The sequence below is a fragment of the Pristis pectinata genome, chromosome 16 (genome assembly GCF_009764475.1).
Source record: "Pristis pectinata isolate sPriPec2 chromosome 16, sPriPec2.1.pri, whole genome shotgun sequence".
Taxonomy (NCBI): Eukaryota; Metazoa; Chordata; class Chondrichthyes; order Rhinopristiformes; family Pristidae; genus Pristis; species Pristis pectinata.
In genome coordinates, this window is record NC_067420.1 from 27,042,634 (window position 1) to 27,056,995 (window position 14,362).

Sequence of the window (14,362 nt, forward strand, 5' to 3'; positions counted from 1 at the left end):
TATCCTGCATTCTGTTTGGGTCATGCAACTGTCATGATTGAACAGATGGCAGTGAGATATGGATGTAGGTGAAGTGTTGGGTATGGGTTTTGACTGGTAGGTATTGTTGTTAGGTGAAAGACGGGAGGGTAGTATATTGTGCTGTGTCTGAGGCTGAATGATGCAGTTGGGATGTGGCATCTGATGATGCATTGACTGAACTTGACACTGTGTGAGGTAATTGAACTTCCTACAATATTCCATCTAGGTTCTGTGTGCTTTATCCCTGCCATTGAGTGTTTTTTTCTTCTGTATTCCATGCTTGCTCTTTTCTGCTACTTCCAGTGCAGCATGGAAATTCTTGGTGACCATTCTCCGCAATGATCATATTTTCACCAGTGACTTCCACCATCTGCTCCAGTCACAAGAAACCTTCCCTTTAAAAAGTGTAGTTTGCCTTTTAGTATCACGAGCTAGCTGTACCCGATGTTGCAAATTTGGGTCTCCTGCTGATGAACGCATCCATATGTAGTCTTTACAGTGTATTGTAATATTATTCTTTAGTACAAAGACAGCATGTGGCCTACATCAGAAGCAATGGGCATGGGTTAATCATGCATCACAATTCCCTTTCCCATATATGGTGGCTATTGAATTCAGCCATATCATCACTGCTGCCAGTAGAAAATAATCTGTGAATGGTATGGTTAAATATTAAACATTCTTTCTTTAAAAGCAGCACTTGTACATTACAGCTTAGCAAAAATGTATTCTTATTTTTTATTTTACAATTATTTTATTTCAAGATACATCAACACATCCCTTGCACGTGGGAACTGATTTTCAGTCCTGACCCCACCAATAGGAAATGCTCAGTGTTCTGCCCACGATTTCCTCATATGTGCAGCCAGTCTGTGTTCTTCTCAACCAAAAGCGAAGTCTTGGAAGATGGACACTGTGATATCAGCAGACCGAAAATAATGCACATTGTTTCTGGTTTAACCTTTTCTGTAAGTAAAACAAAAAGAATTCTGACAAATTATATTGTTTCCATAAAAAAGTGACCAGTAATTTTTCACACCTCAGTGCCATTAGTTGTGAAATGAACTGAACCCATGTTAATTTATGATGTCAAAGAAATATTATTTCATCTACATGTAACAGTTAATGAAAGAGTTAAAGGGACCAAATCTCCACATTGTTACAGCTCTTTATTCATTGTTTTCCTGAAGCTGTCATTTTGTCCATGTCTGTTTTCCTTCAGCAGACATGCTTCTTAAAGCAGTAGAGCTGCTGAGAGACAGGAAGAAAACAGGAAGCTATTACCAGCATGATGCACAGGAAACAAAGCTAACTAAATAAGTTGTAACAAGGAAGAAAAGGCCCATGGACAGGATATTTTTGAACACGTTGTCGATTTTGTCGCTTATCTTTTGAGCGCAGAATTGAATTTCTATACAAATAATTGAAACATCTGGTTCTATATAAGTGCCGTCTGTATTTGGTAGGGGGCCAGTTGCAGTGTGGGGGAGGCAGGAGTTGCATGGGGAAAGGTTGGCAGCTCGGCAAATTGTGAAATCAATTTACTGCAAAAGCAATTAACGCAGAATTTTCTGAACGTGCTCTGCCAGTATTGATCCTGACTCATCATGTTGGCAGATCACAAAATCACAGGCAGGATAGTCATACAGAACAATGCAGTGCAGCAACAGGCCCTTTGGTCAACCACGTCTGCACTGACCGTGATATCAAACTAAACTAATCCCATCTGTCTGCACGTGGTCCATATCCCTCCATCCCCTGCCTGTTCATTAGTCTGTCTAATTGCATCCTATAAGTTACTAACTTATCTGCTTCTACCACCTCCCCTGGCAGCATGTTCCAGGCATCTATCACATAAAAAAATTTCCTCGCACATCTTCTTTAATTTTTCCACCCCTCACCTTAAACCTATACCCTCTAGTATTTGACTTTTCCAGCCTGGGAAAAAGACTCAGACTATCTACCCTATCTATGCCTCTCATCATTTTATATACTTCTATCAGGTTGTCTCTCAGCCTCCAACACTCCAGTGCAAACAATCCAAGTTTGTCCAGCCTCTCCTGATAGCTAATGCACTCCGATCCAGACAACATCCTGGTGAACCCCTTGTATACACTCTCCTCTGCATCCTTCCTGTAGTGTGGTGACCAGAACTGTACACAATGCTCCAAATATGGCCTAAATAAAGTGTTATACAGTTGCAACGTGACTTTCATGTTGCTTGATCTTCCAACTTTAAAAAAACATGGTTAGCTCATTCCCCAATTTCAGTTAACAGAATATGAGCAGTAAGGCTATGCATTGGCAGCAACATATCCGAAATTGGTCTTTAAACAGTAATCAGCAACAATGCTTATACCAAGAACTAATTTAATCTGAATGCTATCCATATTATTTTGGGGTTACTTTAGTTTTTCTCTTGCTTGTTGTTCTTACTGTTATCATGGAGGTGTTTAAAAATTGAACAATTGTGACACATTTTAGGTGAAGGAAACTCATTGCTCTATATATTTTGATGAATTCTGGTGTAATAACATTTATATTTACAAAGGATTTATATATCACACATAGTCATGCATCTTGTGGGCACATGTAAATATTTAGAAACAGATGTTTGTGTACAGTTAGGGATATTACATTTCCCCAAATGTTCTTCTTCAGCAACAGCATCCTTGAATAAAGTTTAAGGGACAGTTTCAGTATGAATGAAAAAATCAAATGCCAAGCTAAGAAATGAAATCTATTTTCTAGTCGAAATGTAATGTTCCAAGGTTTAGTGAACTGAGGTGTACCTTTCTCAGGGACTAATTGGCTGAATTACAAATTTATTGTTTAAAATTGGTGAAGCAAATCATTGCAAAAGCTTCATTGCAAAATCTTTTCAACTAGGTATTTTGTAAAATTTTTTTCATTTAGAAAAAAAATTTTACGAAATACCTAGTTTAAAAGAACATTACTGCAGTCTAGCAGTTTATCTGTACTTCTGCTGAGGTGGATGTGTATTATTGGTCAAATACAGAGTCTAACTACTGGAAATAGGTCCATTGTGGGCTCACCACACGCTCTGATTAACGTGGAGCACAACCGTTGCTCTGCAGATTGGCAGTTTATAAATCTGTAGTTTCCTCCCAACATTGAGAAAAATCATTAGGGATTAAATAGATTTCTCTCTGTTTGCTTTTTCTGGTTCCATATGTATTTCTTTGGCATGAAGAGGCAACTGGCTACCAAGCATCTGCCAGTGTCACACTTGACCTGATCACCAGGCAGTGCAAGGAACTTGTCCATTGTGACTGATCTCTTGGTTTCTCCATTCTTTTGTGAGAAACTATCTAATCTTCCCTCTTCATTGTAACACAGAGGTCAATCACTTGCAATGTATGGAGATGTGAGCAAAACTCTGCAAAGCTTCAGAATGCCATCTTGCTGTATCACTTCACTTAAAGGAGAAATTTTAACCGAGTCTGATCAATGGGAAGCAAATAGCACAAAAGTTAAATGGAGTGGTTAAACTACCTGTGATCTGCAATTTTAATGACATCAGTCTTGCTGGTGGATGACACAAATTAACATCCCAAAATGTACATGGGTATTCCTAGCCAAGTGAAGCTGTCATGAGATCAGAGAAGTCCAAGCCCCACAAAAAATCCTGGCCTTTGCTGTCCTTCCATAACTACGAGAGCCTTGCATCCTTGGACTTGTCTCGCTGCTCAGCAGCCTTTGGACTATTAGGATTTTTAACATTCTTCTCTGTCTAGCTGTTGCATTTCACTGGAAGTGGCTGAGCAAATGGCTGGCAGCACTCATGTGAGGCCCAAGAGTTAAAATATTCTGCATTTAAAACCTGCTGCCACATCCTCATGTGGAATTGCTATGCACTTATGGCCAAAGATAAACATCAGCTCTTTGATCCTAGAAACTAAAGTCATCTAGTAAGCTGATCTGAGTACCTATGCTCAGTTTAAAAGAGTCTACTTAATCAGGAAGAAAAACTGTAAACAATGTAGTAAATTTATAGAATACAAGGTAGATATAAGTTGTGAAAGTCGATGAATAATGACTACGTGATGCAGGTGCCTGTGACAATCCACTGTCACTATCCAACAAAATCTTGAAGCTCTGTGATCAACAACAACCTTATCTTCCTCCATGAATTGAAAAATATCTATCTTCTACCTTTCCCAAGTTCTTGACCTTTTGCCGAAGTTGAGACCAGTTTCCTTTCTGTATGAAAAATCACTTCCTCCAGCAGGTGGCCCACTGCAACCATTTTCACAAGGAAAGCCTTTCTTTCCTGTGCTCTGTAATGTGAATAGTGGCAGGATGTCGTTCCAAAGTTTCCGAGGGAAAAAACAATTACACTTTAGAAAGTAAGAATTAACTCCATCCTGACCTCTTGATTAGTTGAGCTAAGTAATTTTCTGCCATTAAATTTATTTCTCCAGTATCTAAGTCTTCTATCTTGGTTGGCATTTAGAGATAACTTTTCCATTTGTAAAATTTACTTCACCTAACTAAACGTTAAGATTTTTTAATACATATATCAGGGTAAATATTATTGCCACTGATGTTATCATTCAAGTGCTTTCCAGGGATAGGGTAGTTGTCCTATGAGAGAAGATTAAGGAACTGATCCTAGTTGAGCTTAGAGGGTGCATTAAAGTGTACAACATTTTTACTGGGCTTGACAGGATAGATAGAGGGATGATGTTCCCCCTTGCTAGTTCCCTAGAACCAGGGGTCACAGTCTCACATTAATGGGTCAGCCACTCAGGACTGAGGTGGGAAGGAATTTCTTCATCTGGAGAACAGTGAATCTTTGAAAATTTCTTCTCCAGCAAGCTGTTGTTACTAAGTAGCAGAGTATATTGAAGTTCACTATCTGACGACTATTGATATCGAGGAAATTAAGGGATATGGGTCAGTACAAGAAAGTAGTGTTGAGGTAAAATATCAGCCATGATTATATTGAAAGGTAGAGCAGAGGCAAAGGGACAAATGGCCTTTCCTGCTTCTATTTCTCATGTTATTATGCAGTTTTATTAAACAGTGTGTCTAACCATTTATTAGCAGATATAATAACATAATGGTTATTGAAATTGGCAAGTAATTCAGGCATGGACTAACGATCCCAAGGCACTAAGTCTGAATCACACCGAGAAAGTTGGGGAATTTAAATTTGATTAATTAAATAAATCTGGAATTAGGAAGTTAGAATCTATCTGATCCACTCATGCTGTCCTTCCATTTCATGCAATGAGATCTCCTGTCCTCATCTAATCTGGCCCTATATGTGAATCCAGACACACAAGAATTAACTAAGAATATGGTTAATTCTTAGTGCTCTCTGATGTGACCACTCAGTTGTATAAAACTCTGCGAGAAAACAAAAATAAGAAAAGTGAATGGCATTAACAAAGGTACAGACAATTGAGTTATTCCTGCAAAGCCTTGCATGAGGGAACTTGCAAAGCTGGAAGAAATATCTTATGGATTAGTCAAGCAATCACCTGACGTAGTCAAACTCACCTTTCAGTAAACATTTCAGAGCCCTCCATTGCCATCCCCTAACTGAAACAGATCCAACAGAAGTGACAATGGGCAAAAGAGTGGGTTCTGGGAGATCTCAATATTTGCACTGAAGTCTTGTGCTATCAGTTGAAACATGAGGAGGAAATCTGGTGATCACCAATTACATGATCCTTCTCCCTCAGGTGACATATCACCACTGCAACATCAGAGACGTCCATGGTGGTACTGCAGTGGTTAAGGTGTTGCTTTAAAAATCCAGAGGTCTGGATTAGTACTCTGGGGACATGAGTTGAAATCTCACCATAGCAGCAGTGGAATTTAAATTCAGTTAATAATCTGGATTTTTTAAAAAAATTGTAGTCATTAGTAACAATGACAAAACATCTACTGGATTGTGTTAAAGACCCAACTGGCTCAATAATGTGTTCACTGCTATACCATCTTATTACATCAAAAACATGTGCTATTAAATGTACTAATACCTAGATGCCAGCCCATTTAATGGCAGATATGATAGCACTGTAGACTAATGATCCCAAGACGTTAAGTCCAAATCATACAAAACAAGCTGGTGAATGTAAATCTGCTGGTTTCCAGAAGTGTGAGTTAACAGTGACTGTCCTTGACATGAAGTCAGCATTTGATCAATTGTGGCATCTACAGTTAACAGGAGGAGGTTTCAATGACCTTAATGATGGCAGAGCCCAGCAAGTGTGCTAAATACAAGTCTGTAGTACTCACAACATGTTCAGTGAAAAGTGCTGAATAGAAGAGACACCTTGGCTTTCCCCTGACACCCCCACCATCACAGAAGCCGGTCTTCAGCCAATTTGATTCACTTCTCATGATATCATGTAAAGGGTAAGAACAGTGGCTATGGGGCCAGACAACATCCTGGCTCCGGTATTGAAGGCCTGCACTTCAGAACCAGCCCCGTTGGCACAATGGTGCAGTTAGTAGAGCTGCTGCCTCACATCTCCAGTGACGTAGGTTCAATTTTGACTTTCCGTGCTGTCTGTGTGGTGTTTGCATGTTCTCCTTGTGATCATGTGGGTTTCCTCCAAGTGCTCTGGCTTGCTTTCATACGGAAAACGTGCAGGTTGGTAGGTTGATTGGCCACTGTAAATTGCTCCTATTGTGTAGTAATTGGGTGAGTCTGTGGGTGGGCTGAGTTGATGGGAATGCGGGGAGAATAGAATGGTTTAGGTAGGATTAGAGTAAAAACATGGGTGTTGTATCTTTATATGACTTGACATAGACAACATTCAAGCATGGGCAGATAAATAGCAAGCATGATGTCACAACTTTACCAAGCAATGAGCATCTCCAATAAGATAGAGTCTAAACAACTACCCTTGCCTTTCAATAACATTACTATCGTTAAGTCTCCACCCTCAATATCCTAGTGGTCACCATTGATCAGAAGCATAATTACTGTGGCTACAAGAGCAGAACGGAGGACAAGTCTTGCAAGGAGTAATCATTTCCTGACAACTTAAAGACTTCCCTCTATCTACTTGACACATGTGAGGAGTGTGACCAAACACTTTCCACTTCCCTGGATGAATACAGTTCCAACAATGGTCAAGACGCTTGACATCATCTAGGACAAAGGAGCTCACATGATTGGTATGCCATCCACCACTCTAAACCTTCAGTCCTACCACCATCTGTGCAGAGTGACTGCAGATATATCATCTACAAAGTATATTGCAGTTAGTCACCTTGCTATTCCAACAGCATTTGGCAAACCCACAAACACCACTACCAAGTAGTTAATGGGCAACAGGGCACATGTGAACACCACTGCCTGCATATTCCTCTCCAAGATGCATAGCATTCCTGACTTGCAAATATATTGCCATCATTGCTGGATCTAAATCATGGAACTCCCTCCCAGCAGCAATAAGGGAGTATCTTCACCAGGAGGACTGCAGTGGTTCAAGAAAGTGCTCATCACCACGTTCTCAAAGGCAATTAGAAATGGACAATAGATGTTGTCCTTGCCAGCAAAGGCCTCTTCTTGAAAGGTGGGAAAGAAAACACCCAAAAAAGCAGTGAAAGTAAGATTGACTTGAATTTTATACAGCATAGAACTTTCCAAAAGCCTTTAGTTATCCCAAAGTACTTTACAGTCAATGCAGTAAGTTAGAAAATACATCGTTCCCACAAACAGTAAGATAATAATTGCCAAATTATCTTTTTTTTTGAAGATTACATATTAGCAAGGATAATTCTTTCTTCTTTTTTGAAATCCTGCGCTAGGATCTTTTACATCCAACTGAAAAAAGTAATGGGGCCTCAGTTTGGCATTTAATCCTCCCTTAGTGCAACACCATCTCAGTATTATGCTAAGTGTCAGTCTAGGTTTTAATAATAGTCTCTGGAGTGAAACAGACTCAGGACTAGTGGTCAGAGGCTCAATAGGGGCCAGGGCTGGGGTTGAATTTTCAGACGTTGAAGGCTCAACACACGACTATAGGGGAGAGTTTGGATGCCAGAAGGCCAATCACGGTGGTAGTGACTGGGAGCCCAATTAGGGCCAGAATGGCAGTGCAGGGAGGATTTGAGGGTAACAAAGGTCAGTGCCACAGGGTGGTTGTGGGTATCAGATTGAAGGTAAGCAATGAGACCTGCCTTAGTAGGATCCAAGTTCATTGTAATACAATGAAAGCACAGTTGTTTTGGGAGTTACCTATGATGGACGGTCCTCAAAACAATGTGATCTAATTTCCCTGGCAATGCTCCCAAAACTCAGATATAAGTTTTCTCTACATTTTGTTACAGTCCTGGTCCATCAAGGAGCTCTCCTGAGAAGTATCTTACAATGATAGATTGATGTTGTATCTCTTATGCATCCTGGCTGATCCCTTAGCTTTTGTTACTGTTGTTTGGCACCACTGCTCCTTGAACTTTGGTATAAGTGTTTTGCTTCTACATCCTCAATACAAATTAGCTTGAGTACATATTTTATGTCTTTCAAAAGTTGTACCAATGTGGGATTTTCTAGTTTGGTTTGGAGATTTACAAGCTTGATAATGAGTTTCCATATGTGTCAGACATCCAGCTAACCAAAATTATGCAATCATATTCCTTACAATCAAAGAAATAAATGTTCCATTGAAATATTTCCTATCTCATTTGGGAATCTCACAGAAGACTTCTTTTGTGTACAGCATTATTTTGCAATTCAAAATGAATAAAAAATAATTGAATTTTTTCATGCTTACTATTTTAAAAATGCTGGCTTCAGGAATCAGTATCCTTTATGCATGTGTTGAATCAACACCAGGTAGAACATTTAATCTCACTGAATTCTCAAGTTAGTCACTACCTTGCATTAAGGCTGGTCTCCTAAGTTGGTTGGAATGATTTATTCAAAGCTCTGCTGTGGCTTATCATTTGAGACAGAAGCACAGGCTTTTTGTCTATCTGTATATATGAGACAAAATGTCAACCTGCTCTAGCTCTGATAAGGATAATTGCCTGTGGATAACCTTGGCAGATGGGACATTCCTTCTGCTCCAGAAGGCAATTCATATAATTTCCACAGACGTTATGGAAAATACCATGTAATTCTAAGTCTTGGATATTTGCCTGCCGCTGATTTCAATATGTGTGTGGGGAGGTGGCAGGAAGGGTGTGTGTGTGTGTGTGTGTGTGTGTGTGTGTGTGTGTGTGTGTGTGTGTGTGTGTGTGTGTGTGTGTGTGTGTGTGTGTGTGTGTGTGTGTGTGTGTTGGGGGTGGGGTGATGAAGAGGAGGAGGAGGGAAGGGTCAGAAGGTCAGTGAAGGGGTAAGAGTAGGGTGTATGTTGGTGGGTGGGGTATTAGATGTGTGGGGTTACTTCGTGGGGTTTGGAATCCCAGATGAACAGTTCACTGGATTGTTCTGCAGAAATTCAGTATTTAATTGGGAGTTCTGCATCTACAAGCAATCTGATTAGGATCCTGAATGCTTTTCACAGGGAAAGCTTGCCTCTGGAAAATTAAGCTTAGGTACAAGGGGGAGGTATGGATGATAGTCGGAGCTAAAGGATATTGGGCCGATGTAGCGAGATTCAGGAGGGGTTGTTGATAGCTATATACTAGATGGTTGGGCCCAGAGAAAACAATTAATTCTGGGCCACAAACAATGCTGTAAAAACTCGTACTTCATGACTTTAGCCAATTTTATCTGCCTTCAGCTGCACGAATTTGTCTCCAGTCAGCAGACTCCTTATTATTTAAATGACCAATCTAGTTACTGGGAGAAGATTGGCCACAAACCACTTGTCTCCCCTTTGTGAAAACCAGAAGATCATTTTTATTCATTCTTCAGAATATTGGCATTGTTGGCAAGGCCAGCATTTATAACCCATTTACCTTGAGGCAAATTCATGCTGTCTGCTCATTTGCATGATTGCAGTGTTCAGCACTTACAGTGAGATGCTATATCGTGAGTAGAACCACTTAAAGCCAGCTGTACTTCATTATTTATTCATTCACAGTATAAGGAGGTCCCAGTAAGGCTAGCCCTAATTGCCCCTTGAATTGATTTGGCTAGCCAGGCCATCTCAGAGGACAGTCTGAAATCACATACCATCCAGAACAAAGCATATTTCTTAATTGAGCTGCTTTAAATTATCCTATACGTTGAACTCCACCACTGTCTCTGCACCGCTGCTGCATTGTGTACCACCTACAAATTGCACTGCAATTATTTGCCTGGGCCATTCCAAAAGACCTTCCGAACCTATGACCTTTGCTGTCAAGATTAACAATGGCTTCAGAAGCATGATCTGCAGCCACCTCAAGGTCAGACATGGAAACCTGCTGACCAAACTACAGTAAGTGACAGAAAATGATTTTATACATATAATTAATTGGTAACTATCCTCTACTCACTGTAATTTTCTGGAGAAACTGATTTCCTATCATTGGACAAAGTAGCAATAGTTTATTGCATATTCTATGTCTTCCATTTATTAAATAGTTTTCTGAATACATTGTCTTTGTTTGCTCTACAATATTGTGTGATGTGAACCAAGTCATACTCCCCACTCCACAATCAACACATTAGCCGACAGTGTCTGAATGGCTGCTCAGAAAAGATATTGTTTCCATTAATGGTCAGAGTGTTCTAGAGTGGAATGTGCTGTTGAGAATTTGATCAGAGGGGAAATTTTAGGCAGTGAGGAAAGGAGATGCCAATAATTGCCATAATTGCCTCCAACATTAGTAAACTTGAAATGTAAATGTTTAACATTTTGTCCAGTTTTTTTGTAGAGTAGAATTGACTCAAGGAAAATATGAAGTGTCCAAAATGTCGAATTTGTCAGAAGACAAGGTTATCCTGAAAAAAGATGTCTGTTGTCAACTTCCCTGCATCAGAGTTTTTGAACTGAAGGCCATGTTGGAGACACTGACACATAAGGTTGTGGGAAGAATATCTCGGCACTTTGCTTCATAACTTGGTCTTGCCATGTAGAGAGGTTCAAGATCAGAACAGGCTTGGTGTGAATGACATGAAGTAAGGGGAAACCAAATGAATGGGAATTGACAGAAACTGCTCCCATCTAACAAGGTAATGAAGTTGCCTCGTTTGAGGATAAGGAGGAAGATTATTAGAATGATTGCCATACTGCTGATCAATACGTAGAAGGCTTTCAGTAGAGTACTAGAGAAATATGTTAGCTCTGGGGGTTCTATAATTAGAGGGACAGGTGGCATATTTTGAAAGCAGAGTTGAGAACCCATGTGGTACATTGCTTACCTCTTTCCAAAGTGAGGGACATCTCAAACTGAGTTGAAAACAACTTTGTAGATGCAGAGTGATAATCTAATTGTTATGAACTAGGCAGAGGGTCCTGGCGGAGACCCCAGAAACTGCAGATGCTGGAATCTAGAGCAAAGGGTAAACTGCTGGAAGAATTCAGTTGATCAAGCAGCATCTGTGGAGGCAAAGGGATAGTTGAAATTTTGGGTTGAGACCCTGCATCAGAACTCTGGTGGTCCTGTTTGGAGGGTAGCAGGAGTTAGGGGCAAAATTTGAGAACAGGACCTGAAGGATTACAGTAAAACGTCATTAATCCATCATGCTCAGAACATTGGTGGTGCTGGACTAGCAGATATTCTAGACTACTGATGCTCCAACACATATGAATTCATTTTTTTAGATGCTACACAGTAAAATAATGAAGTTCCAGTGAACCTGATAAGTTCAAAGGGAGTGTGGAAACAAGGCCCCAGTATGTTTCATGGTTTTAACAGGACTGGGTAAGTTTTAAGAAGGCGGAGGAACGAAGGCCACAGTGAATTTAAAGGGAGCATGGGAATTGGAACCTCAGTCAGTGGAACAGGAAAGAATGGAACCATTGGGATAGGCTCATCCTGAGCCAGCTGGGGAACAGGGCCCTAGCAAAAAGGAATGAATAGGCAGATTGAAGGGACATTAAATTTGTCAATAGGCTAGGGTGGATTCTGGAAGTACGGGAAGTATTAATAACAGTTAAAAATCAAATGAAAGGGAAATTGTACATAGGGCACTCCAGGTCATGACAACAACAAAAGATGTAAAATCATTTAATCCAGAAGTAGAAATTATATGTGTGAGTAAGTAGAATGTTTGTCAAAATAAGCAATTTTATATAAATGTATGAAGCGTGGAGAAAAATTGAATAGATGCAAGAGTAGATTTAACAGTAGGTAAGGTGAGGGCATCATTACTGAAATGTTCAGGATTTTCAAGATGTTCAGGAGTGGGAAATAAACATACTAGGTTATATAAAGAAGGGGGGAGTACTTCCAGGGTTAGGCATGAAATTATGTCATTGATGAGTGAATATATATCAAGAGGTGTTGTGGGAAAAGGTTCTTTCAGGTCTTAAAGATGGAGGACTCTGGACACAGTCTTTGGGTCTTAAAAATTCATTTAATCACAAAGGCAAACGCGGGAACAGAATGAACGGGAACGGGTGCACACTTGTACACACACATGCAGGAGATCCCGAACGTGGGGGAAATCGCAACAAGGGTGAGATACACACACACGCGCGCGCACACAGACACACACACAATAAACAAGTTACAATTTATCAAGGGATAAACTCTACAATGCCTGAGCGCCTTGACCTAGACAAACATTCGCTCTAACACTCCCTGGAATCTGACTAAGATGCTCCCAAACCTCGTGGTGGTGCACACTCTTACCAGTGGTCTCTGCAGCGTTGTTTCACTGTTCCTGGGGCAGTCGAAAGAGGGAGAGCCAGGAATGTGCAGCACTCTTTATAATGCTGGAGGACTGGGTGGAGCCAGGCCAGGCACTTTAGACAGGCCAAAGGTTTAGGGGTCAAGGACAAAGGTGTTTACCAAGGCCAATGGTCAGACAGGTCCAGGAACAAAGGTGATCTTCAAGGCCAGTCCCTGTGCTTAAACCTGATGGGTGGGCGGAGCCAAACTGTGATTGACAGTGGTGTCACTTCCAATCCAATGAGCAATGCTGTCCTCCGATCAGAGGGGTCAGTGTTGTCACTGTCACAGGACAGCCATGTGCTTTCATACTACAAGAGGTAAGCCTGGCATAAGCATATTGTGGGTAGAAATGAGAAGCGAAGAGTGCAATGGGAGTTGTGAGTGGGCCTCCTGGTAGCAGCTGTAAAGGGTAAAATGCAGAAAATAGGTAAGCATATACAAGAGGTTTTAATACAGAAATTAATTCATAAAAACTGGGAAAGATAGACTAATTTTTGTCTAACAAGTAATATATTCCCACAGTGTGTATAGAGTGAATTCCCATAGTAATCTGTCTCAGATCCACCATGAAATTATATCAGATTTAGTATTGATTAATGAGCCAAATTTAATTAACAGCTTAATGGTGCACAAATATTTATCAGATATTGTTGAAATTATGATCAATATAGTGATTGAAAGAGAAAAATGAGAAAGCATTACTGATGTTCTAGATATGAATAAGGCTGAATTCCATTTGATGAGGAGGAGAATAATTTTATAAATTTGGGAAAATCTCCTTACAAGTAAAACACAGGTAGAGAAGTGGAAGGTGTTCAAAAATAACTTACTGTTGAACAAACTTAGTTTATATTCTTAATGTGCAATAATTCTAGTTGTCAAAAAATTCAACCACAGATGACTAAAGAGGAAAGGGATAACATAAAACTTGAAGAAAAAGCCTACCAAAAGACAAAAACTTTCAGAGATTCAGTTTTCAGAGGTAATTGGACAAAATGCTAACAACAGCACAAGCTAAAGAACAGAGAGTAAGAACTACAGAAAAGGGTTATGAGAAGAAATTTGCAAGGGATATTAAAATTAATGTATTTTTTTCATGATAATATTAGGAAAAAGAGGGTGACTAGAAGCAATGTGAATCCCTTAAAAATGAACCAAGATGATATTTGAAAGAAAATAAGAAAATGGTAGGCATGTTGAGGATCATAGTGCATTAATATTACAGTAGAGGAAGAGGATAGCGTGTTAGATGTCCCATGAAAATTCAGTTTGATTTAAGAACAGGGACTTGACAAAATTACAGTGAACAAAATAATGGACGTGAGGAATCTAATGACACCAAAGAATAAAATAATATTCCTTACTTAATCTGATGCCTGGGAATATGGGGCATCTCTCATTGTCCCGATGGATATTTTATTCAGTGTTCCTTTCAGTATTCACTCCCATCCTTGGCTTCCCATTTACTCATCTCTCAATTTTGTTCTTAATGCTCTTGGGACCCCTGATCACATCACTGCCCAACCCCAGAGATAACTTCCAATTTTCTCTGCAACAATCCTGCCCCAGTGCTCTCTTT